The sequence below is a fragment of the Tympanuchus pallidicinctus genome, unplaced genomic scaffold (genome assembly GCF_026119805.1).
Source record: "Tympanuchus pallidicinctus isolate F22 unplaced genomic scaffold, pur_lepc_1.0 scaffold24, whole genome shotgun sequence".
NCBI classification, from domain to species: Eukaryota; Metazoa; Chordata; class Aves; order Galliformes; family Phasianidae; genus Tympanuchus; species Tympanuchus pallidicinctus.
In genome coordinates this window covers 1,046,428-1,073,059 of record NW_026294741.1, presented here as the reverse complement: position 1 = coordinate 1,073,059, position 26,632 = coordinate 1,046,428, and the positions used below count along the sequence as shown (strand labels likewise).

Genomic DNA, 26,632 nt, shown 5'->3' with positions numbered 1-26,632 from the left:
ACTTGGCCGCTCACTTCCAGCTGCGGCTGCCAGACGCAGGCAGGGCAGCTCCTGCCTCCAGCTCCCCGCGGTGCCGCGCACCAGAAGGGCTGAGCGCACGCCGCCAGCTCTGCCCCGCGCACAGCGACAGCTGCAGGGCGCAGTGCAGCTATTAGAGAAAGAGCCTGAATATGCTGTATAAAATTGTAATTGAATGTTTGTAATGCCATTCATATAATTAAATATTAATTACACAGGCTTTAATACATACACTGCACGCAAAAAAATCACCCCTGCTGGTTTTTTTTTTGAAATAGATATACATGAAATATACAAAAATAGATCATTTCGAGGAGACAGACCCCAGAGTATTTCTCATTTACTGAATCAGCCAAAAAACACAGCATATTAGTCTCTTCTGCCAAACATTATAGACAATCTTCCAAAACAGTTTTCATCTGTTCTGCTGGCCTTTAATATAATTTTTGATTTATGTCATTTTGAGTTTTTTTCCCCTTCTGTAGCTGAGAGGAAACAAGCATTCTTCTGATTCCAGATTCAGGACTTCTTTAAAGAGAAACCAAAAGCAATAAATCTGAAATGTCCTGCTGCTACTGTATCACACTAGCAGTCAGTACTACAGCATGTGTTGTCTATAGCTTCCAAGCAAAAAAACACATTAAGTAACAGTGTTTCTTACATTACATACTCTTTTTCTTGCCTGAAGAGTGCATTTCCTCCCATTTCCACTCAGATGTTCTCCATACAGCAGAAGTGTACACATAGCAATGGCTGAGGCTCAGACCCTCTCCTCCTCCTCTCCCCACCACCAAGCAGTAGCAGCTCAGGGGCAGGATGCAGCCACCTTGACATGGGACACACTATCAGCCCTCCTATCTGTTCCATGGCTGCCACAACCAAACTGAGCTCCACGGTGTGCTGCTATCCTTTGTGCAGTTTCCACACCAACCTTACTGTGAAACAAAGCACGGGAGGGCAAAGGGTACAAACAGTACCTCTTTAATGAGAAAAGAACCAGTCTGACATTCCTGTTTGTACTTCTCACCAGGACAGACAGTTTCTTACCGAAGATTATTATGCCAACCCAAAGCTGTACGCCTGCAGAGCTCCCCTGCCTTTCTGAAGGATGACCACACACGTGTGGCTCCAGGCTGGGCAGGACTACCTTAAAGCAAAGCATGCACCCAAACACTTCTCAGTCAGAAGTCTCTGCAAACTGCACCTTTTCCTTTCCAGGGAACAGGCTCCCTGAGCCAGTCCTGGCCACGTCATGCTGAATGCTGAGCAATACATACCATGTTCCAGTATCAGCACTCAGCTTGGGGTCAAATCAACTGCACTAACAATAATACTCTTCTTTTGGGTCAGTACAAAAGGGGAAAGAGGGTAGCTTGAGAGAAGTCTGCAAATGGAGAAGAGAACGAGCAGTAATAGTGGCAGTTAGCCTGGTGAGCACACAGATATCAGGCTGTCTTCAGTTTACCACTGAGAGCTAAGGATAACCGCAGGGCACAGTAAAATGTTCATTCCTTTACATTAATTGCTGCTGGAGTCATAGTTTAGTATGTTATATATAATACCAGTCTCAGCTTGCTCTAATTCTTCATCCTATTTGCTTTGGCCAGGGTAATTTGGAGAGGAGAAAAAAAAAAAAAAAAAAAAGAGAATGCTTTTAATGATTATTTGAAGTGCATGACACGAGGCATTGCCAGGATGTCCTGCCTGCCTTCACGTCCATACACACACAAGCTGAGCCTGAGAAGAGCTGTTTTCCACACCCCCAGCTGAAGCAGGCTCCATTGCCAGGCCCACGGCAGCACAGGTGAGCACACAGCACCATACCTGCACCCACGGCACCCAGCTCTGCAGCAGCCCCTTCCCCTGAAGGAGTGCATGAACCTGGGCATGGGGACCACGCAGAAGGAACCCCAAAAGACCCCGAGCCCAGGAAGAACAGCAGCAGCAGGCTCTGAAATGAGCACTCAGATTTCAAAATACACACACACACACCATCCTGAAGACCACATGCAGACGAAGCTTCCAGGAATTACCGGCACCAGTCGCCCTGCTCCCTGCTGCTGCTGCCCCTGACCTCCACCCTTAGAAGAGAAAGCCCTGCTGCACACACACCAAGCGGCCTGCTTTAAAAAAAACAACACAGCCCAACGGTGGAGAGCCAGCTCAATTCCAACCACGAGCCACCGAGGCCCAACGCCACGCATGGTTTAGCTGTGCTGGTTTGCAGCAGGATGGGAACGCTCTGCCCACGTGAGGCAGTCATCTGTAACTGTGCCAAGATGTGGCAACCCAACCCTGCTGCCGAACTACAGAAAGAGAAATAACACACATTCTCCCATACAAACTCACACCTGTATAAATTGTATGTACATAATTACATTATTACTTAATAACTGCATTAGAAATGTTTACCAACACACAAACCATTAAGAATCAGAAAAGCGCTAAAATAATTTAACTAAATAAAAAGGTAAGTAACAGCTTTTACAAAGCCATAGAAATTCCACAAGGAAGAAGCTTGCCACCCCGAGACCAGAATTACAATGCACATCCATTTTGTATCCTTGTATAAGGACGGTATCTCTAAAGGCTTTATGATGTTAAATAACAGCTGCAGGATTTAATGAGCAGCAGGAACAAGGAAGAGCTCTACCAGGAAGTAAAGCAAAAAGAGAGGGAAGAATCTGACTTCCAAGCAAAAGTTAGTGAAAGGAAGCAGCACTGAAGCAGGCACTGTATAGGACAACTGCTCAAGACAGCAAGGTCTTGTAAGGTAAAGCGCTGGGAGGGCAGAGCAAGCAAGGAGGCAGATTCACCCCGTGGGTGGCCAAAACCACGCGAGTTTTCTCAACTTTCAGTGAAGGACGGCACCTGGGGTAACGGGGCTGGGTTAAAGTACGGGCTTTTGGGAAGCAGAGGTTTCAGGCCCTTCAGCACACGCCTGCTGCACAACCTGGGGCAGAATTCTTCACCTTCCCCTAGGTTCCACCTCTCCCTCCGCTAACCTGAAGTAACGCTGACTCCTTTCCAAACCATTTCTGCCACTTCCGTTGATCCCTTCAGTGCTATCAGTGCACATCTCCAGATTGCTGACCACAGCAGTCCCACATCTGGCAGCTGGGACACACCAGGCGAAACGGGAAGGAAAAGACAGCATCTCCATGGGCAAAAAGGAGCCTCAGATCTCATTTCAGGGAGCATTCCATGTCAGACAGGCCTTCAACAGAATATTTGGCAAATAAGTAACGCAGTGAATTACGTAGGTGCTCAGCAACACTACAGGAGAGGACAAACATGAAGGGTCTCATTCACAGTGCACAGCTCCTGTGCTGCTCCTGCTCTGCAAGGAGCTGGAAACTGTCGTGTCCACTCTCCAGAGTTATTCCTCAACAACAAACGAGCACTATATTTAGAACTTTTTCCATGAAGTAGCAGTATCCAAGGGCTATAGAGCCAGGAGGCACTCAAAGGTTACACAAGTCTACCAGGCAGCGCCGCAGCCCAAGTTGGTCTGCAGGTCCCATTTCAGCCCTTCCTTAACTTGCCCCTAAGTTTTACAAAAGGTTTTTGATCCAAAAAATGAGATCCTGCACCAAAAATTATCCTCGCTGTGTCTGTATTTCAGTAGCAACCTAACAATTACAGGAGCACCCACACACAATTACTCTGACATATTTAGAAGGCTTGGCTAGCAAAGATGAATATAGTGCATTAAACAAGCTAGGAAAAACCCCACACAAGATCCTTTTTTTTTTCCCCTCTCAGCTACTTCAGTCGATATTTCAGCTCCTCAAGCAGCTCTGAACCACGCACATTCTTCGTTCTTTGATTTTCTTCATATTTTAGGAAACAACCGTTAGATCATGTAGAGATTCACATTTCATTCTCTGCGAGGAAGTACAGCCCAGCTACAGAAACAAGCAGAGAACAACTCTTAGCTCCACTGGAGTTATATGCAGCCTTCAGGAAATTAAACCTACCTCCTCCACCAGTCATCAGCAGGGTTTGCAAACGGGGACTTTCAGCTCCTTGACTCAATACCTTACTACATGAGCTAAAAGAGCAGCACGACTATATTGCAGCAGGAGCGTGCTGCTGCCCGTGCACAGAAGCCATGATGGAAAAAGGGAACAATGCAACACGTCCTGAGTTGTAACAAGGACAATTCCTTTGCACATCACTCTCCTGCCTCCCCCTGCCTTCACAAGGACAGAGCTTTGTTACTTTTCTTCCAGAGATGAAGCAGGACTTCAGCTGCATTTGTGAAGCCCTTCTGCACACCGCAACAACCAACACAAAGACATCTACAAAGCATGAAGTGCAACAGCAATGGTGGTCAGCTAAACTGAAGTCACAAACGCACTGGTCTGATCACATTAGTAAAAAAAAAAAATCCACCTTGCTAAACAGTTCAAGCTAGAAAGGTGGTCCTGACCAACCACTAACTTCAGCAGCTTTCACTGTTGATTTGTTTCCTCCCAAGCTCTTACAAAACAGAACCAGCAGGGCTGGAAGACTCAGCATCCAAGGACAAAGAATCAGCAGGCATGTAAGCACCAATATTTACACAATGTATGCCACGCTCACAGCCACAATGAAATTGTTGTCTTCCAAGGGGGTTGGTGTGTTCAAAGCATTTGTTTGTTATTTCTAAGGATCCAGGAGGCAAAGCAGTTAAAAAATAAAGAGGTCACTGCATGCAAAATTAATCTTTAACTGCCTACACTGCTTTAAATGACTCAGAAGGACTACAATGCACTCCCCAAGTCGAGAGCACCTTTGGTAACAAACAATTCCTCAAGAGGAGGGGGTGGCAGACCACCAGCAGATGCTGGGCAGCAAGTTCCCTCAGCTCCCTTTGCTTCCCATGGCCTCCTGTGGTCGGGGCTGTTCCACCAAGAGCACAAGGATGCGTGCTGCAGAGGGGCCCAGCACTGGCACCTGTATGCTTCCATGTCTTTGAGCTGATTGATGCCATCATTACTCATAGAAGCGCAGGGTAAAAATCAAACATAAAAGAAGACTTAAAACACTGAAGCTATACCTGACATCTCCATATAGAAACCATCCAGTTTTAGCATTCCTGCCTTGCAGTAAAAATTCATAGTGGATAGCCTTGAAAGCCCTCGCAGAAAAAGGCACGATTAACGTTAATTTACACGCAGCAGCCTGATGCCAGCCTCAAAGGCTGCCCCACTACGGCTGCTGGCAGCCTGGCACGAGTCCCAGCACCACTCTGTGCGCCTATCAGCAAACAGGAACAGCACCTGCACGTCTCCTGGTACTTCTAAACAGTCACATTTCTAACAGCGCTCCTAAATCAGGACAACCCTTTGTGTCACCTGCATCAGAAGGAGGCAAAGCACACAACCACAGCTGAATTCACAAATTCAGAGCAACCTCATCACAGAGGCAACAGTTGAGAACTGATTTTTTGAGAGATACAAACACTAAGGATGCAGCTACCCACTTTGTCACAAGTGGCCGTGTCAGCTGTACATGAAGAGGCTTACTGCAGCAGACAACTGGCAGGGTAACAAACTGTCACCTAGGTGACAAAATAATGACCCTTCTGCGAAGCTCCTGCAGTGTCTCGTGGCCATAATTGGATGCTGCTGTTCCAAATGCAAAGCGTGGGAGGGAAGAGGTGCGGCCGTGGATTTGGAAAGGCTGCGGCTAACGCTTGGCTCCGCGGGCACACCGAGACTGCGGCACAGTGCGGCGCCCGCGTGGCCGAGGGCAGAGCCAGAAGAGATGCTAGCCATGGGCACACATCGGGCTCAGGAGATAATGAAAGCATCAGGCACAAGACACCAGGAGGTACCCTTCCCACTCCACAAACAAGTCACGCGTTCAGCATCTTGCGAGCATTACCCTTCTAGGAATAGCCCACACGAGCTCCACAACAGGAACACCGCTCTGCAGGATCTCAGACCACGCAGGTCTATCACTAAACATTCGAAGAAAGCAAGAGGACTCTCTGAACTCTGCAACTTCCCTAATTTTCCAACATACAGTCCAGTCCTTGAAATAGTGGCACAGCCTGAGCTGGCATGAAGTTAGCTGCACTGATTTTCATCCGAAGAATGAAGCCCACAGACAGCTGCCGCGTGGAAGGGAACTGCAAGGAACTGCTCTGGTCTAGGACAAGCAGAGGTGCACCCAGTCAAGACTAAGCAGGAAAAGTTTGCAAGAAAATAGAGGAACATAGAGTGGCAGAGGGTCTGACACCCCTCGTCACAGAGGCACGCAAGCACGAAGACAGAAGAAAGATCCAGCATTAATGTTTTCTGCTGTAAAACAGCAGAAAGACTTCATTATCTTTGTTACCAAATAAGCCTAAGAAAGACTTTCTTCAAGAATAGACAAGATTAAGGAGCCAGCAGCACCTCTGTACTCTGTCCACAGAGTGCTGCCACCAAGGAACCTGGTCACCAGGTCCTGCACAAGTAAAGTCCCAAACAACACGTTCAAACTTGATGATCTCTGATGTCCCTTTCAACCCAAGCCATTCTATGACTCCAAGTCATACTTGGCATCTGGCTCAAGAAGGGTTACACAGCCCCGCTGCTCCTGGGGCTGCACACATTCCACTACAGCTTCCTACTGTGTTCCTACAGTTCTCTCAGTGGGAGAAAACACAGCACACAATCCATCTATTTGAAAGAATGGGGTTTGCAGCACCGGCAGACTTACTGCATCTTCACGTCACTGGAAGACTAAAATGCGAAATACGTCTGGTAAAGCAATGCAACACACACCTGAGCCCCTGCTGCCTACCTGCCCTGAGCCCATCACAGCTCATCACAGCAAACCCAACAGGGTCAGCAGGCGCCGCAGTGGCAGCAGTGAGGGCTGTGGGCCGGGCGTGCTGAGCTCATCTGAGCAAGAGCGAGCTTTGGAGGAGAGGCAGTGGAACAGCCCTAAGCCAGCAGTGGGCTCCTGAACCAGGACACAGCAGAGCAGCATCCGCCCACCTCAGGAAGAGCAGGGACACGGCCTCTTCATGCCAGTGGTAGCATAAACTGTGCGTCAGGTAAGGAGGAGGCGGAAGGAAAGTGCAAAGGAGCAACACCACGTAGTAATTTTAGAATAGAAACCTCACCCTCTGTGGCTTCATTGAAGAAATATTTCAGAAGGAGTAGGGCTGCTGTTTTTCACAACTCTTTGTTGCTCTTCACAAATCCACAGCCAGTCTTAGACACACGCAAAGAAAAAGCATTTGCTCAGTGGAAACACTGCAGTTTGGGCCCAGGAAAAGCATGTACACTCACTTCTGCTCCTGGCTTACTCCTGCACATCAGCTTCTAAACAGCCAAGAAAAGTTTCCATTGTGTTTCCCCATAAATTCTACTTTGATCATTCAGATAAACATTTGTTGCCTTTCCCCTGAAACAAGAATAAACTCTTCTGTTCGTGCTCATACCAAACCCAAACGTCTGACAAACAAAGGCACAGAACAAAGTATTTATATGCCCAGGAGTCAGAGTGGCTCCTTGCAGCCACTGGGGTAATGCAGTAATAGGGCTTACATCAGAAGTTTAAGGAGGCAAGCTCTAGCTTGAAATAAGCCACGGAAGCCCAATGTATCTCAAGACGAAATGGAAATCACCCTCTGACTAAGAGGTTTAACTAAGATTAAAATGGCAAAATGGAAAAAAAGCATTGCTCAGCTCATCGAGCAGCTCTCTTCTCAAGTCCTATCACATCCATACATACCACAGGGCTGGGCTCCAGCCAGGTGAGCTAAGGGAAGGGAAAAGCAGATGCAGGAGGAGAAAGTCCATGGCTATGAAGACCTCCCGGGCTCAGTTTGTGTAAAGATTGGACACAGTGCTGGGAGGACTGCGCTCCTCTCTGCAACAAAGGCACATTTCCACAGCTAACACTTGAGGAGTTTCGCATGCTAGGAGATGACAGAAGTTAGCTCTGTTTGGCCTTTCCCTTTACCCTCCCAGGCAGAATTTAAGTCATTTTCCTTGGTGAGGCACAGCTCTAGCTGCAGACTGAGATCCCAGGTGGGCACGTACAGGAAGGCGCTGTACGATGTACAGTGCTTCTGATCAAGGCTGCAGATAAAAAAGAGCAATAGGTGCCTTGCATTTCCCGCTCCTTCAAACATTTCCTATGGCAATTGGCAAGTTCGTTTTGTTCTCTTCTGATAACCCAGAAGGTCTTTCCAAAAGGCAGAACCGGAGACTGTAATCACTAACATCTAATCCAACAGCCTATCTAATGCAAGGTAATGGAAAAAAAGACGACAGCATAGGGCTCTGACAATATTCCTGTCATCAGCACTCACTGGCAGAACAGCCCCCAGCGCAGTGCTCTCTGTTCTCCCATTGCTGCTGCTCACACAGCTCAGCTTCACTTCAGGCAACAAGGAGGCAGCAGGACAGTTGCAGTGCTTGCAGCGTGCTGCTGGAGCACGGCTCAGCAGTGCAAGGGAAAGAGGACAGGGAAGGCACAGAGCATTTCTCCAGAATAGTTTTGTGCAACGCGATTATCACTGGGTACCTGTAATGCATGGCGTGCTACTAAATGAAGGACAAGCAACACATTTATACAGACTTCCTGTCTACCTCCTGTGACAATTCAGTACGCATGAGAAAATTTACATTTAACAAGTCAGCATCTTAATTCTAAGCTGAACAGGCACTGCAGCCTGGAAGCATCTCCTGAAAGCCCCACCGAAGCCTCAGCTCTTTATGATGTGCTCTCTTGAGGCGACGAGCCCAAGCTGGTGGCCCTGGTGACAGGGGCAGGTGGGCTGTGCACCCCAAAACTGACAGAGCCCACCTGGAAGGGAGCCGAGTCCTGAGCCCCAGAAATCCCATTTGAATCAACATCATGAAAGCCACAAAATACTCCAGCAAAGGAGATTTAGAAGAAAGGCATCAAAATAAGTGTTGTGTAACCTTTTGAACTCACACTGCACACCCAAAATTGGATGTACTTTTTCTTTTTAGCGATCATCAACTGGAAAGCAAGCACAGGACGTAGGGCACATCTTCAGAACACCGCAACTTTTATTGCGCATCTAATGGAAAACCTTCAAATTACAAGGAAGCTGATAGAAGTCAGGAGGACACATTTCTGTAAAATTCCATTTACCTGCCATACTCGCACCAAATTGCAGATTTAATCAAATCTTTCCCCACTCTTTGCTTTGTGGATAAACACTCTGGCTCCCAAATCGCAGAGGCACAATTCTGCCTTCAGGTCTCACCAAGGGGCTGGGCGAGATGAGACGTCCCCAGAGCTGCAGCCCCAGCTCCCCAGGCCGGTGCAGCACCGCCGACACTCATCACCCTGCAGCCAATTAGCAAGCCAGAATTCACAGGAACGTAACGATTCACAAGGAAACTTAACGAATCTCAGATACTGCGTACATTTACATCCAATATGTTTGGAACATGTCAATAAAATATTTATTGCTATGTTGCGCCTCTCCCAACTGTTGTGTTTTCCTCTTGGCAGAGGTTAAGATGACTCCCCCTCACCATCCTGCGTATGTATTACAACACACTTTCAAAACTAACTGCCAGTGGAGAACAACAAATTTGGTTCAGGAGCACCCGCGTTAAAATTAGACTTGCAGACAACTATTCAGATTACGAGAGCAAGACTAAGTGCCTGATCTCCTCCTGCAGTACTCGACAATGTTCCTTTAGGGGAAGAGAAACAACACTGCAAATCACCTCTTCACCACCAAAATCAATTCCCAACACCAACCTCCTCCGTACAACATCCCTTCAAGCATGGAACTACCACATAAGCACTTGCTAGAAAAGTGTATGGAAATACACACATGCATAGAAAAAAAAAAAACAACTAACCATTCACACAGCTGCATTTCCCCTGAAGGATTCCAGTTTCTTTCCGAAGTGAATAGACTTATCTGCTGCAGCACGATCAGATCTACACCATCATCTCTGGAGCAAAACAATGGCTGCTTTCACGATAAACCCAACAACCAGAAACAAAGAAAAATAGCAGGGAGGAAGAATGTCAGGCAAGCAGATTATTTAACTGAAGAAGCAAAACTCAGGCTTCTGTCATTTCAAGTGCCAGGGATCCCAAACAGGCTGGCAGCTTTCATCTTAACCTTGCACTTGAGTGGCACCAGAGCAAACGTCCTTTATTTATCCCTTCTGGCTAATGTCATCCCAAGATGGACAGGAGGAGGACAACCTCATGCTCTTTCAGGCTCACTGCTTGCCAGACTCGGCTGGCTATGGGAAGAAACATCTATTCCGTACTTCTTTAAGCAAGACCTCTCCTCCTTTCCCTACAAGTGCCCCATTCAGAAGGGATTCCCCTTCTGGGCTTAACTTTTATTTTTATTTTTAATTTGCCTGACACAATTCAAACCTAGTTTTCTTCGGGAAGCATCCTGCTGAGGTTAACAACTAACATGGTGAAGTAAGATGGAAGGCAAACGGTGTGAACCTACTTTGAATTCTGATCAGAGGTCGGGAGAGTATTCACTGTCACACAGCCCATGGCTCTTAAGCTTCTTCCTCCCTTTTTAACTGCTGCCATTAGGGAGCTCCACGCTTTTATTATTCTACATATGACTTCAAATACTTATGTAACAAAGCCTGAAAAATGAGAGGCAGATGAGCTGTCTCAGCCCAGAGGTAGGAGGTTAAAGCGACCTCGAATCATAACGTCTGGTACAACATTTAATCACTGAAACAGCAAATATTTAAAAAAAAAAAAAAAAAAGCCACTATTGATCAGTTCTGATGGCAGCAGCCCACGGCCATGGAGGTTCTCTGCTCCAAAGCACAGCAACAATCGAAGGCTCTATCTGGGGAAGGGAAGGAGACCACAGCAAAAGAGGGACACCATCCACTTTTTCATGATAGAAAGTGCTAGCTCCATTGGCTAGGTAGGAGGGCTGACTTCAATCTCTTCCATTTCACGCTGGTTAGACTTGGACCTGCCTTCACTAACAAACGTGTGCCGTAAGCGATCTGCTGGCAGCACACGAGCTGCTGCTCAGAGCAGCGCTGAGCAACGCTGCAGCAAGGAGAGCACATCGCACCGGAGACAACTGCACTGAGGCTTGGAAATGAGTTTCCAGTGGTTCTGCCACCAGCCTACTGCATTTTCACTCACTACCCCGTTTAAAAGGATGCGCTGAAGTTGCTAGGCACAGTTCATTAATAGGAGCTCAAGAGATTCCCTTCAGTAAGAAATTCCCTTCAAATTCCATTAAAAGGAGAAGAGCTTCATGCTGCTGTGTGTTTAACAATATCCCTCTCCTGATCCAAAAAGCAAACTTCTCTTTTGGGCGACACGCTGCGCCCCAAAGAGCATCTTCCTGGCGGCAGGTAGGATCCTTTTGGCTCATGCCACCGAGTGCTCCAACAGCTCTTGCCCGCTGCAGACTCCTTCCTGGCTCCTTAAATAAGGGCTCCAAAGCCCAAAGACACTGATGCTCATATTTTGGCAACTGTTCAGATCTCCCATCAAACCAGGAATACAGTACAGAAGTAATTCAAGCTTAACTCTCAAACAAGGAAAAAGCCATCAAAAAGAGCAAGCAGAAAAGGAGTTCTCTGCTTATCATACACCCGAAACAGCAAGTCTCAGCACCAGTGCAGGCCTTGCCTCTCATGAGCTCACTGCAAAGATGCAAAGGCATGACAGTGATGGCATTAAAAACAACCGTGCTACACAAAGTTTATACTCTGCTGGGGAGGAGACTGCAAGGACAGAGAACAACATTAATATGTGCTTCAGATTCATTTTTCAGGGAAAGAAAGCTTCCTCTCCCCTCACCATCACCCAAATATATCAAAGTGATGGAAATTGTATTATGATAGATAGATCAGTCACGATGATATATATGTTTATCACATAAGTAGCTAATTGCAAACATCCCCACCTCTGCCCCTCTTTAGCTTCCACCTGGATCAGTACAGCTTCTCTAAGCCTGAATGACATCAGCAGGTGACCTCAGATAAACAAACAAAAAAGGGAATCAAACTGCTCAGCACTCCTCCACTCCAACCTTCCCACATATATGGAACCAGCAGCTCTTCCTGCAGACCCTTTTAGAATCCCCAGCCTTTTCCCTGCATTATGCATTAAATTGACTACAGTGTTTTCTTTTAGCACAAGTGGAATTTAAGTTGCACGCAAATCAAGAGGCATTTAAGGTCACTTTCACCATCACTATTTTCTCCACATCATGCCAGCACCCATGGAGGACACAAGAAGAAGAGGGCCTACAACACCCCGACAGCACACGCAGATGGCGGGACTTCCAGACACAGAAAGCTCTGAGAGCAGACGATATGGGCAGATATGGCAGCATTTCTTTCACTGTCAGAAAATGTCAGCACAGCCCAAGCTCTGACAACATTACTGTATTACCTCATACAAATATCACAGCCAAGTCTTTCCATGAACTTAAAAATGCTTACCAAAAACATCCAACTGCACAAATATATTTCCTTTCCTACTTTTTACCTCTTAGATAGCAACTTGCAGACAAACTATCTGAATCTCAACAACTGAGGATAGCTGGCAGCTGAACAAATATTTTTTTGTCTAAAAACACACTTTGGTCAATTGAGACTTAAAATAAGCACTGCCTTCTATCCTACACCCTATTGCTGCCCTCATCAATGCAACCTCAATGACCTCATGTTTTTTCCCAAGGGGTGGGTGAAACTAGGAACACCAGCTGCAATCTTCAAAGCCACCAAAGACAAAACAGTCTGCAAAACACTATTTCTGCGTTAGCTTCAGGACTCAGCCATCCCCTCAGTTAGCAAGCAGGACAGCAAAGCAAGCTCTGCTGGGGACATCAACCTACCTCCACTTGGGCTTTTGGAACCAGAGACCATTTTTCACACCTTTACATGTCCCTCCCCCAGCAGCCTGTAACAGCAGCTCCTCTCGAGCATTGCAGCACAGGACATGAAATCAAGCTCCTTCCAGATTCCCAGCCCAACTGGTGCAACTGGGATCCTCTGCAGATTTATGGATTTAAATGCACACAGCATTCATTTCCACAACTGACATCACACTGTGTCCTGTACACAGGAGATCTCAATGATTTCTGACCCAATAGAAGTGTGAAAAGGAACACAAGAGAAGAGAACCATCGGGGGTCAGGGAGTACGCCAGTCATTCCTGCAGCTCTCAAGAGCAGAGAATGAGTGGAGGGCTACAGCACATTCCCTCAGCACACCAACATCTGCCCTTCACTTCTGGCTTCCAAACCCTGACCAAAACCCACGGCCTTAAAAAACACGCAACAAGAGTTTCACTTTCTGCACCTACATGATGCACATCGATCCACGCAGCAACTGGAGAGATCAACATGATGGAAGAGGTGTTTCACCAGAGGTGAAAGGTGATGGAGGATCAGCATGATAGAAAGGTGCTATAAAGGAGGGGAAAAAGATCACTCACCCGTGTCAGAAGATTCCAGATTCGCAAGGGAAAGCTCCACCATGGAGGGATCTCCACAAGGAAATCCTTCCCCGGTGGCAGCCAGCCCTTAAATGAGTTCTGAGACAGGTGCAGCCAGGCTCCGCCCCTTCCCGCCATACAGGTGAATTGCCTCCACCTGTGCCCCCAGGGCTGACCTGGTCCTGACCAGGTGCTCCATCAGTGGCTCAGGCCGTGACTCAACAGTTCCCATACAATCCATTACTGAAAAAAAGAAACACCAAAAAGCTTCCTGCTTTTTGCCACAGATTAGCACATTTCAGCTTTGACTGCTTGTGTTGGGTTTTTAGCAAGTGTTGTCACAGAACATAAAATTGAACATGAGGGGGAGGAGAGGAGGCGGTTTGTTTGCACTCAGCCTCGGCACTCCTCCTCCTCAGGCAGCGAGGACTCCGGCTCCACTCAGCACTCCTGAACTTCAGAGCACCTTCCCACTGTCACACGGTTATAGAGCTGAGAAAACAAGGGCTCCCAAACACCCCTCTGCTGGGCTGCAGCTCTGGGTGAAGCAGGCAGAACTGCAGCTGTGCGGCACAAAGCTCCCAACTCACAACAGTCCTCTGTCACTCTCTGAGGAGCTCAGGAGCACGAGGCGGCACCCCAGGCCCTCCAACCCCTGCCGAGCTGCCCGGCCCGGCACAAGGCCGCCACGGCAAACGGCCACGCTCAAGCCTGACGGCTCCTGCAGGCCGCTGCTACTTCACCGAGGGCCGCTGCCACACAGACCACCGACCTCCCGGCCACACAGCATCGTGCCAGCAGCAGGCCCACAGCCCACTCAGCACCGCCCTGCCTTCGGCCAGGCTGCCCCGGACGCCAGGCGCTGCGCTGCTCCCTGGCAGCACCGCTCCCACAGACTCACTCACCAGATCCTGCAGGTGACTTCAGAGAGGTCTGAATCCACCTCCAGGTGAGCAGGTCGCCATGACGAAGCCAAACGGTGGCTTTATTTACCTAACAATAAGCTGTACTGATCCCCTCCCCGGAAAGCTCCCAGCAGCCCAGAAGCAGGAAACACAGTGCCAGCTCTCTGTGCAACCAGGGCAGGCGGAGGAAGGAGCCCACAGCACAGAGCTCTCACCAAGTCACTGCAGAGATGAGCCAATGCAAGTAGAACAAACATCACTGCAACATGAACAGTACTTAGAGCTACAACTCACTCCCTTTTTATACAGAAAAGCAACAAGAACAAAAATACGTGGACTATTTGCATAGTTTTTTTCCCCTTTTTCAACTGCACTCTTCCTCTCTCTTGTCCCCTACCCTTCCATATCAGCTGAAAAAATTCAAACCGTGGCTTTGCATAATGATTCTCCCTCACTGAGTAGAGCCAGCAATGCTTCCCTGGGGATCCTGCAATGAAAATTCAGGTTGTGAAGAACAGAGTGCTATTCATTACACGTCTCTGCCACACGCCCTTCAAAAACACAAAACCCAAAGCAGGCGTGAAGGCAGAGCCCTGATGCCACCATCCACGGAGCTGGCTGCTGTCCTGCTGTCCCACTGTGCTGGTGCCCATGAGGATGGTCACAGTCTCTGCACTTTCCCTGCATTTCTTGCTTTAGTTTTTAAGAGAAAACATTTATGGTAAGCATACCGGTCTCAATCAGAATGGGAAAAGACTCCAGCTGGCAGGTGCCCAAGTGCTCCAACGCTAAAAATCCCCACCGCTACTTCTGGCAGCTACATGCGCCCATCGTGGGCTACAGGATGAGAGCTGCCACTGACTCAGCCTCCCTAGCTGTGCTGATGGCTCAGTTGGGGGACAGCCCTTCTGCAGCCCTGCAGGCAGGTGGAGCAGCCCAGGGGCAACGACAGCCCTGTGCCAGCCCTGTGCTGAGACAGCTGGAAAGCCCCTTGCTCACTGCCTGACACATCGACCAGCTTCACCCACCCGGCCCAGCAAAAAAGCCACCCCTTCCCTGGAAAACACCCTGACACAAATTTAGATTAATTGAACAGCTCTCCAAGGAAGTCTGCTTTAAATAATCAGAAAGAAACGAATGGAGATCATAAATTAAGAATAATAATTTATCCCTTTATGCATAGAAAACATGCTCACACCATTCCTTTACACCCCTCTGCTTATGAATGCACGCAACCACAGCCCAATCCCCAACCTCTCAGGAACAGACCCCCAGACTGGATCAAGTAACACCACAACTTGGGTCTTGATAAAGTCAGGACTTCAAGTAGCCTTAAAAGCAAGCTATGCTATTTGAGTATCTGCCCCAAATGACCATTTTTACGCTCTGGAAATAAAAAGACATCTAAAAGAGCTGGTAATTGTCCCCAGAACTCAGAACACCACGACACTTGAAAGAAATTCAACCACTGCAATGGAATAATCACCAGCCCCAAGTCCAATTGCTTTCCCCCTAACTGCCCCCACAAGAGCACTTACCAGAGGCTGCTATTTGGCACGTCAGCAAGCAGACTCGCTGCGCTTTGTTAGCTTTCCTCTCTGGACATGTTTGGAAAGGTTCTTGCTCATTACAGCGTATGTGGCCAACCTGCCCAAATCCAGAACTTCAGCAAAAAACTTCATCATATGCTCTATTACCAGAACTTCATCATCACAGCATCATGAAAAAGAACTTGCAAACAGTCATTTAGCAGGCTGGTTTCCCCTCGGAGATAAACTAGAATTGGAAAGGGTAGGAGGGGAGCAGACATCTTGTGCCTCTCCCCCACACAGGAACGGGACAAAGTCTCAGGCCCACAGCTGTAACTCAGCTCAGGCTTTGCCATCAGCTCCCCCAGCATGCAGAGTGCAGTCATTCCAGGGCTCGAGGTCTGGCCCTGACACAGGCAGCACATCCCCAGCAGCTCCAGGCACGGCCCTGCCGCATCACAGCAACACTGCTTGGGTATCAGGCCGTGAGCAGGGCAGCCGGGGCCCACAGCAATCCTGGCAGGGGCTGAATCGGTTTCTGTCAGAAACAGCTTTGGACAGATGACAGAAAAGCACACCAGAAAATTTCTGTGATGGAGGTCCCAGTCCATCAAAGCAAGAGAAGCTCGAGCACGTGGTTGGGATTGACTTCACTGCAACAGCTCAAGTGCTCAACTTCGGCACCAACACACCCAGTGAAACTGGAGTTGGCTTGTGTTTGGTGCTTGAGAAGATACGTAAAGATCACAACAGCAGAACAGGGACAAGGGAACAAACACTGAGTGCAAGATGGAGCACAGCATAAAGTCCCACATCCACTGCGCAGAGATAATAACTTCTTCCCACAGCTCATAAGTGTATTTAAAATTCATTTATGTAAATTTCAACAGCACACATAGAATAAAACTGTTAAAAGTAGAATCCCCCCTTTGCTCAAAACAAAAGGACTGACCGAAAAAAAGGATTTTTTAATAGAAATGAAAAATATTTATTTCTTATTGGATTTTTTTTTTTTTTTTTTAAATAAAATATATGCTCTCAAACCTGCACTGTTCACTTCCCCAATTTACTCTGAAGCCAAAGGCAACAAATCGCTGCTACGAAGCGATGAGAAAATCACCATGTCAGAAACAAGGCAGAACGGCATTAAGCAGCCGTTCAGAAGTGAGAGTGATGAACAATACCAGAGGAAAAGCTAACGGTGATGTGCTGGGATGGGAGCGGTGGCCCTGCAGTGGAAGGGAAGAGAAAGCGCAAAGCCTACCCCAGAGAGGCTCCAGAAGAAAAACACCTGTAGAAGCAGCACGCTGCCCACACGGCGGTCAGCATCCCAGGAAGCAGAACCCTGACACAAACTAGAGGGGGAAGAATGAAAGTAACTGTGGGAGGTTTCATTCAACTGTGTTAAAAACGAAAACGCACAAAGCTCTGGAGATAATGCCAAGTTGTATCTGGTTCCAAAGAATCTCTAATTCTGAACTCTAAAGCACGGTATTAACTTACAACACACTCGCCCACAGCATCAAAAATAGAAGCATTATGCAACCAGGACACGCTCGCTCTGGCTAACGCCATCTGAAGGCGGGCAGCACTCGGGTTCCTTCAGCGTTAACTCTTCCACCAGAGCCATGAAAGCCACCTGGGGCTGAGCAGGGCTGCTATCCACAACGTGCTTGGCTGGCGGACACCTGGGGACAGGAGCAAGGCAGCTTCTGGGGAAGCCCAGCAGATCTGGCAAACCTCATGCAACTTCCAATGGGACAACAGGCCCTGCTGCAGCCCAAACCGGCCATAGCAGCAGCGAAAGCAACTCTGACAGTACTGTGACAGACCGGCACAGGGCAGATGAATAACGACAACTGCACTCAGCAGATGCTCTGGAGATGCGTGTCTGAGTCACCAGACGTGCTCCAAGAGGAGAACGTTTCCTTAAGCACCATCTGAGGGAACGCAACTGGAGACCGGCACAGCGCAGGAGGGAAATACAGCACCCAGGGAGAAATCAAAGCAGCATTTCCTATGAGAAATTCAAGTACAACAAGGCACTACTTCTACTCTCAGAGATTTTCAGACCATTTCCTATCTTTCTCTCAGCCACAGATATTGTACAGGTTTCAAAAAGTAAAAAACACTTCAATTTGTCTCCAGATTCTCAGTTCCTGACTCACAAAGTGAACACAGAGAACAGCAAAAGATGGGGGAAGCAATAGATTTTGCAAAGTTTTATCGCCAAATGTTATCTGGATTAGAAGTAGTTTTCATGGGAGCTCTCAAGCGGCCTTATCAAACACGACATTTCAGCCTGGATTTCTCAAAAGCACTTCACAACAGAATCCTTGAGAACCGAGATCAATTGTTACGCTATCCATTAAACAGATAAGAAACTGATGCACGGAGCTCTTTATTCAGCAAACACGAGGAGACAGAATTACAATGGGAAGAAACACAGCAAAAAAGACAACCAAAAAAACCAAGTAACCAACATGCAGGAAGGTTCCGCACGGACACACAGCACCAGCACAGCAGCTGCCTTCGCGCAGCCCCACCACTGGTTCTCACCATCCACCAACACTGAGTTCTGACAGCCGGTGCAGCTAGAGTGAAGTGAGCTCACCAGACACCTCTGAGGAACAGCTCTCAGGCCTCTGCCCAGCACAGGACCACAAAGGACACCAGCACTCTGCTCCAGGACAGACAGGCTCTGCAGGACCTGGCCGTACACACAGCCCCGGCACGCAGGAGGTGTGCGTGGAACGCGTGCGCCTGATGCCTGAATTAGATGAAATTAAGCATTCTCATACATGCCCCATCTATTCCTAATACATTTTCCTTTGCTGATTACGTTTCAAATGAAGGCAATAGAGGGAAGAAAAACTTGGAGAAAAATTAATCAATCAGCTACTTGAACCTTTTTCTGCTTTCGCAAATAATCAAGTGATGGTGGCAAAGTATCGCACAGCGCCGTCCCTGCGTGATGAGCTGAGAAGGGCCACGGTGCAGGGCAGGCTCCCAGCCCTGTGCACGTGGCAATCATAACAACCCGGGAACTGAGCAGCAGCACACGGCCAGGCCAACGCTGTCATGTTATGCACACGCACAGATGCCCACTTCAAGGTTTTCTGGTTTTTTTTTGTTTTTTTTTTTTCACTGTCTTAGTTTAGTTTCAGAGGAGCAAAAGAGGATTAGAAGAGGTCAATGAGCTGACCAGGACTTCACTAACACAGCCCTACGTATGGGCTTTTTTTTCTCCTACACAATGCCCTTTTTCAGGCTCAGGTGAGGGATGAGCAGAAGACAGCCCACGAGCAATCAGAGACACCCTGGGGAACACAGAAAGTAACGAGCTGTGTGCGCTGCGTTACGGAAAGCTGCTGCTGGATGATGAGGCGGAGATGGGATAACTTGCATCACGATATTGAATTGGACTTTGTTACAGCATAAGTTGACTTAAAGTGGCATTAATGGTTATGGAAAAATATTCCCTCCCCCACGATGCAGGAGACTGATCAGACCAAGCAGAGCTTTGCTTGTAATGCTGCTTATTTCACTTAAGGCCTTATTACAGTATCATGCTGCTGTTTCGCTTCTAGAGAGAGGGATGTCTTTACAGCATTAAAGAGGTCCTGTGTTTAATTAAATTAGCTGCACCTGTATATATTACGAGCAATAAATCAACTATAATTTGCAACCATAGGCAGCTATTAATCTTCTCTGCGTTATTTATTGCTCAGCATCATTAGCACGAAGGCTCTTTCAGGATACAGCAAGCAATAGCAGGTTAGGGATCAAAGGCAATAACTCACCACGCTGTCCCCTCTCCCTGTTTCAGCAGTGTCAATCACACACCCTGTGCACTTGAACAAACACAAACACGTCAGCAATTCTGGCATCTGCTATGTGTGTGTATGCACACATATTTATACATAAAGCAAAATTTATGTTCCCCATGCATCTGGGTCTTGACTTCTGTTTGCAAACATCTACTGGGCAAAAGGACATAGCTCAAAACACGAAGCACATAAATTAAAAATAAACAAACAATACAGCCCTGGATTTTTGCTCTTTCACCTTACGCAAAGAAATGATGCTGCAGTACTCCAGCTATGCCACACATCATCTCTGAATACAATTTAGAGACTTACTCACCTAGGGATCATGGACCACAAACCACCACTTTAGCACACAGCAGCAGCTGGCAGCACTACCAGCCCTTTCTGACTGTTTTACTTTAGAGACACAGATGTGCTACTGGATTTTGCACAATTTGGCTCACAGTCAAGATCATGATGGCATTATCAATTCATGATTTACTCACAATCACAGGGTTCAGGGAGGAATCAGCACGTACTACCACAACTGCAAGAGGTGGCAAAGGCAATCCTTGCTTATGTTTGCAAAAAAACATGATTAAACATATCCGCCGTGCCCTCCCACCCCTGCTTTTGTTCTCTCACCTTGCTCCTGTCCCCTCTTCCTAGTTAAGCCATCATTTAAAGCAGCAAAAATAAATCACAGGAGATGAGAAACCACCAAGCGTGCTGAACCCTTTACCTGTAGGTTCAGCCCTGTGCTGAGTGCCTGCAGAAGCAGCCCGTGTGCTGCTCTCTGCTCTTCCTATTCCCACCCTTTCCTTTTTTAAACAGCTGCTACGTTGCACTGATGTTCACAATGTATTAAATATTTTCCCTGCAATACTTTTCAACTGCACTGACACTGAGAGTGTTACACAACAGCTGATGTAAGAGAAGTTATCTCAGCAAATGCACGAGTACTTCCAGTGCCCGAGGTTGCTGCTCAGTCACAAGTCCACTCCTAACACATTCCTTGCAGCTTCTATGATTCCAATACTTTAATCTGGATTTACATCTCAGTTCCTCCTCCCACCCCATGTGTATGTACGTATGCAAACAGTTTTATTATCTTATTCTTTTAAATAACAGTAACAGCTGACAGTGACGTAACCCAGTGCTGGAGCTTTCAGAGAAGCGCCATCGGGAGACACGCAGTAAATTCGTGCCAACCCAGCAGGAGCAGAGGACAACGCAGAACGCCCTACAGTGGTGCCGGGGTGAGGGATGTGGCACAGCAGCCCTTCAGCATTCACAAACATTGCTGCTGTGTCTCTACAGGAATGCTAATATTTACCGCTTGTAAAGGATTGGCAAATCCACATTAATACCCAGACCCGCATTTACAAAAATAAAGAACTCAGGGCAGAAACAAAGCAGTCCTTCCAGAAACAAGCAAGCTGAATTTCAAGCAACGCTGCCCAGCCGATGGGACTGAGCGGGCCAACAGGAGGGCTCATCGGATGGAGCTACTGCCCCCCCCAACCCTTCCCCAGCGGGCCCCGTGTCCCCTCCTCACTGCACTGGGAATGACAGCAGCTCATCTCGAAGCCCAGCAGTTCTGTCCTCCTCTCCACAGCACTTTTTTCAAAGCCACCTCTGGAACTAGCAAATCAAACACATGTGAGAAGCTGGGGGCTGCTGAGGAGCAGAGTCACAGGGGAGGAGAGCAGAGAAATGAGCGCAGGGGCACACACATCACACACAGCCAGGCAGAACACATGCAGCACCAGTACTATTAATAAAGAGAAAAATTAAAAGGACATTCAGGAGTGTGACGAGCAGGATTGGAAGCCGGTGCTGGATGGGGCGGAGGGAGTCCTGACACTGACCCCATCGGGATTATGTAAGCTAAGCTGCCCACGATCATCTGCTGCCCAGCTCCGCTGCATGCTGGGCACTGCTCAGGGCTGCACAGCCCCATGTGCTCCCAGACCTCTGCACACAGCCACGCTGCATTCCTCCCTCCTCCATGCAGGATTCAGCAGTGCACAGTAAGCAAGCAAAGCACGGGCACAAGGGCTGGAGCTGGATCTGTTCCTGCCACTAGAGCACTGTGTCCCACCTGCAGAATCTCTCCAGTCAGCACAGCAGGAGCCAGCCCACACCTCCAGCTCTACGGCACGCGCTGCCCCATGCACAGCACCAGTTCCCAACCAGATGGACCCTGTGAAAAACTCTCACTATTCTTGCAGAATTCCTCAGCCAAGGCAGCATGCTTAGTTCCTACCTGCAAAGCAAAGGAGCTTATGGGATTTGACCTGCTCCCCGCGACCCAAAAGCCCAGCACCTACAGAAGGAAAGCATGTCCACCAGCTGATGGCCCACTTCTCAGACAAGTTCTTTTCTCCTGGTCTGAGATCGAGTGCTGCCCTACACAAGTCATTAGAGGAGCGTGCCAGCCACCAGCACCTCTGGTCCCTCTTCTCACATCCTCTTGCTCCGGTAGGAACTGAAGCAGGGCACACTGGGTTCAGGTACACAGCACCAAGCAGAGCACTCACATGCAATACCACGTGGATGGTGCAGACCAGAAGGCAGTGCACAGCAGCAGCTCCTCTCCAGCCACAGAACAGAGGCATTTTGAGCATCTCCTGCCTCATTTTAATGCATTCTGTACGACCTACAGCATGTTAAAACCTCTCAGAGCATATCTTAACCATCCAAACAAGAAGCAAGGACTGCATGCGCCCAGCACAACCTCAGAGCACAGGGCCACGCATGGAGCCAACATCATGCTCATGGGAGAGGTCAGCAGTGTCCTTATTTACCAACGCTGGACACTAACTTCATCACCTCTAAAAATTAATGGTGGGAGAGCTCAAAATCTACTTTGTTGGCTACGTCAAACTGGCTGAAAGACACTGCCCAAACCCTCGTGGAATGGCAGGAAAGGAGAGTGGTCTCAGCATGAGCAGAGACTTGATTATCTGCAATTAGCGAATCAATGATTCTCCAAGACACTGATTTAGGCCAGCACTTCTTATTAGCAACAGTCAAGGAAAGCACAAGGGCAAACTGCATCAGAGCCCAGCTCCCAGATCTCTGCTGAAAATTCAGATATGATTTTGCAAAGACTCGACAGATGTGCAAACAGCATTGCTGCAACTAGCCTGCCAGGTACAGGCTGAACCTGATTGGCAGTTTGGTGGCCTTGGTCACCACCACAGAAACATGGGAGTCATTTTGCTCTGAATACTTTGGTCTTCCAGGTAGCTGGATGTTAACAGCCCTTTTACACTGGCACACTTAGAAATTTTGCTCACACTGCACGTTGGCACCCTCACTGCAGTGCAGATCAGGAGCTTGGTGAAGTCCTGGGAAAACACCCATTGGTTTAGGATTAGGCCCTTCTGTTTTTAAACACTTCATCTAATTTTGTCATGTAGCATTACACAAAAACACAGCTCTATATTTAATCTCAGAATTAAACCATTAATTTGCAAATTACTGCATAGTAATACTCTCCATTAATAATGGCATTACGTGGGTTACATTTGTTTTCTATCTAGAAGTTTAAACACAACAGGTCTCACTTGAATGGCTCAGAATTAAACCATTAAGTCCATTTGCAATCAGGCACAAAGACAGGTATGGTGTAAAATACACAACAGCAGACAGCTTGAATATACATTTTACTTTCATTTGCCTGAGATGCTTGTGCCAAGAATCCACTTGAGCCTGCTCCTCACTCTCTTTTAACACAATTAGGAAGAAAAAATTTGTTTCTAAATGATTAAAAGCATAACACTGCCCAGTGCCACGTACCCTCCAACAGTCTCCCATTTGTGTGACTGTCTTTGAAACCATATCAGAGCAGTTTTGTGACTCACAGCATGTATTTTTGGTTTATTAATCCCTACACTTCCAGAGGAGTTGCTGGAAGGAAAGGAAAAAACCGAACCCATTCACTCTAAAGTAAATGCACACAAAATCAGTCATTTAGATATTGAAGTGGGACTCAGCAGAGCAGCGAGAGGAGCTCTGATTTATACTCCAATGGGGTCAAACTAACAAGGTCAAGTTGGGTTTCAGCTCCATTCTTTGCAGGCTCTCTGTACAAGCACCTCAACTACAACGCAGTTATCGGCAGCTCAGCCCAGTCGGTGAGGGCACACTGGGCCACGCTGCACCCAAAGTTGCTCAGTGATGCTTTTGCCAAGACAAAAAGACAGGTGCCTTAATTCTTCCCCTTCCTGAGCCCGGATAAATTCCAGCCCTGAAATACAGGAAATTAAAACAGAACAATAAACTCCAAAGACACCTTTCCAGCAGGGAGGAGATCCCAAACGCTGCTGTACCCTGCAAGAGTTAAAGCAGCGCCGCAGCCCCAGGCCTGCCAGCAGCCGCCAGCTGCTACCTGCCGCCCTGGTAGCAAGGCACTGGGAAGTGCAATTCTGCGCTCCTCTTTTCATCTCTATGGTGACAAAAAGCTCCGTGGAGGGAAATCAGGGTGCCTTCCACTCAAAAGGAGCCTCATTTCCAATGACTGCCTTTCACAATATTTTAATTAAATCTCCCGTGGGGAAGCTTTAAAAAAAATATATTTTAAAAAATATTTATTTATTTTTAAGATTGTGGGGCTTATTTTACAACAGCTATAGTAGAAAGGGGGAATGGAAGTAATTTAAGCATATTGAAAATTAAAAGATTCTCTGGCTGAAGATGCAAGTCTACCAGCTGCTGCATAGTTTTATACGGCAGCAGGCAAAGGGGCCTTTTTTTTTTTTTTTTTTTTTGCCTTCCAGTGGCCAAACCTTCAGTATGCAACTTCTCCCAGTGTAGCAGAGGCTGAAGGGTGGCAGAGAAAGGGCTGAGCACAGCCCAGGCCTCACCGAGTTGGGCAGACCCCAGAGAAGCCTCTCAGTCACCCTGAAGCAGCGATGGCACCGCAACAGACAAGCTGAGATTCAGCTACACACTGAACTGATGGCATTTGGCGGCTGCAGCATGAAGCAAGGTCACACGATCTACCCTCATACCTGAAGATCCCAGGTCCCCGGCACTGCACAGTGCAGAAGCTCCCAAGACAGGGCACTGCAAGGCCAGCAGCCCTCCGAGCCACAAGGAGCCCACAAACGGCACCAAGAGATCCAACTGCATTAGCAAAGGTGAAGCTCTGGAAAAAGATTTAACCTCCCATCCCAGCTCTCTCATATAATGTGGCAACAGCACCAGCTTGCAGAACTGCTGAAAGAACACATACTGCAAGGTGAACAAACTCCTAGAAAGCAGATGCTGTGACCACATAGAGATCTTAAGTCCTGAGACAAACCAGGATGAGCAAGTCACCAACTCGTGTTTACTTTGAAGTGCAACAGTCTACTGAAATGAACAGCAAAATCTAACTAGACCTAGGAAAAGAAATACTCTTATCCACCTTTTATGGAAACACAGGTGCAGGGAGAAGCAGTGCTGAATAAACTGCAAGAGACGAGCCCAGCTCCCCCCAGGTCCCAGCCCAGAGCCTTTACCATCATGCAACACAGCACAGGTTCCTCAGCCAGGCCGGCTGCCAATCCCTCATCCTGCTCCTGGAAATTGCTGCCCTAGGAGCCAACCACGCAAACTGCAACTGCTTCTGGGCAAGTCTGCATTTGAACTCAGGGCAAAGGCCAGGCCAAGAGGGAGACCCTGCGTGGACCTCCTCCCTCCACCCTCAGCTCCTTTTATAAGGCTGTCTCCAAGAGGGGAACAGAATGCTCCAGAGCTCACAGAGGCTGAGTATCTGAAGTCCTAAAAGCAACACAGGCTTCTGCCAAAGCTCCCATAGGCACGAGTACATTTGCTACAATCAAGTGTCAGAGCAGGGGTGGGAGGCATTCAGGACCAAAGGCTTCTTTTGCACTGACACAAACAGAACAGCCCATTTTTCATGCAAATTATTATTATTTTAAAATCATAATCGCTAGTGAAAGTCCAGCTACCCCTGTACGTAAAACCCTTTCCACATAAATATTTTCCCGGGGGAAAAAAGCCTTATCCCCACAAAGGAGTATGAAATAAATTGCTTTACTGAAGGTTAATAATATCCTGTCGCTGTGGTAAAAGACTCAATTACAAAACCTTCAGAAGAGCTCCCAAGGAACTCATCTGCCTGCAGTGACAGAGGCTTAAATAGCCAAAACACAGAGAAAGGCTAAGCACTTCCCAAAAGAGAGGGAAGGGGGAAAAGATGGGGAGGTTAAGTAAAAAAACTGGAAATTGTACACTCAAGGTTATTTAAAAAAATCTCACACACATACAGAGGCAGCCACGATTTCTCTTTGCACTCACAATTCTCTATAATCTCAGCAAGAATTATGGCCTAGGGAGACCGGCACTAATTTTAGTATCAGATTTATTATGCAGCAGGGAGCAGAAATCAACCAGGCCCGTCTCCCACTGCTGATGGGCAGAACGAGACCGTGCACGGGAAGGCAGCACGGCAGGCTGAGGCCCGGTGCAGAGCAGAGCCCCTGGGGCCACAAGATGAGGATGTCCCCACAGCACTGCCTGCCGCAGGGTCCCACAGCCGGAGCACCAGCCCAGGGGAGCAGTGTGCAGCCCGCGGGTGCTGGGGCTGTGCGGCCCTGGAATGTTTCTTCTTCTTCTGTGGAGCTGCCACAGAGGCACGTTCTGCATGCAGGGGACTGGTGCTGCTCAGCCTTGAAGGCAGCACCACACCACGATGGCCTGGCTGCCAAAAATCATCCATGAAATAGTTATCTTCACAGAAGGCTCGGCCCCAGCCCTGCACTACTCACATCCTGCTAGGACATCACTGGACTCCCAGCTCCTACCTCACTTCTTCCACTGATTCCCTAAGTAACTTCCATTGCAGTCAGCTGCTCAGTGTTATGAGACAGACTTCAGCTTTTTCACTTCTGTGCCTAAAAAGCACGAAGAGCAGGAG

At 47.9% G+C, this 26,632-nt stretch overlaps 1 protein-coding gene across 18 annotated transcripts in view; it reads right to left on the bottom strand.

Annotated features, from left to right (window-relative positions):
• The window catches only part of MSI2 (musashi RNA binding protein 2), a 184,636-nt gene that overhangs the window by 143,793 nt on the left and 14,211 nt on the right, over nt 1-26,632 (bottom strand). Inside the window, exon 1 of one of the 18 annotated variants that reach the window (XM_052689155.1) lies at nt 13,456-13,525. The exons of the other annotated variants lie outside the window; for them this stretch is intronic. The gene's annotated coding sequence lies outside the window, so the exon portion shown is untranslated. Of the gene's footprint in view, nt 1-13,455; nt 13,526-26,632 lie in introns of those variants that run through there. 18 annotated transcript variants of the gene reach the window in all.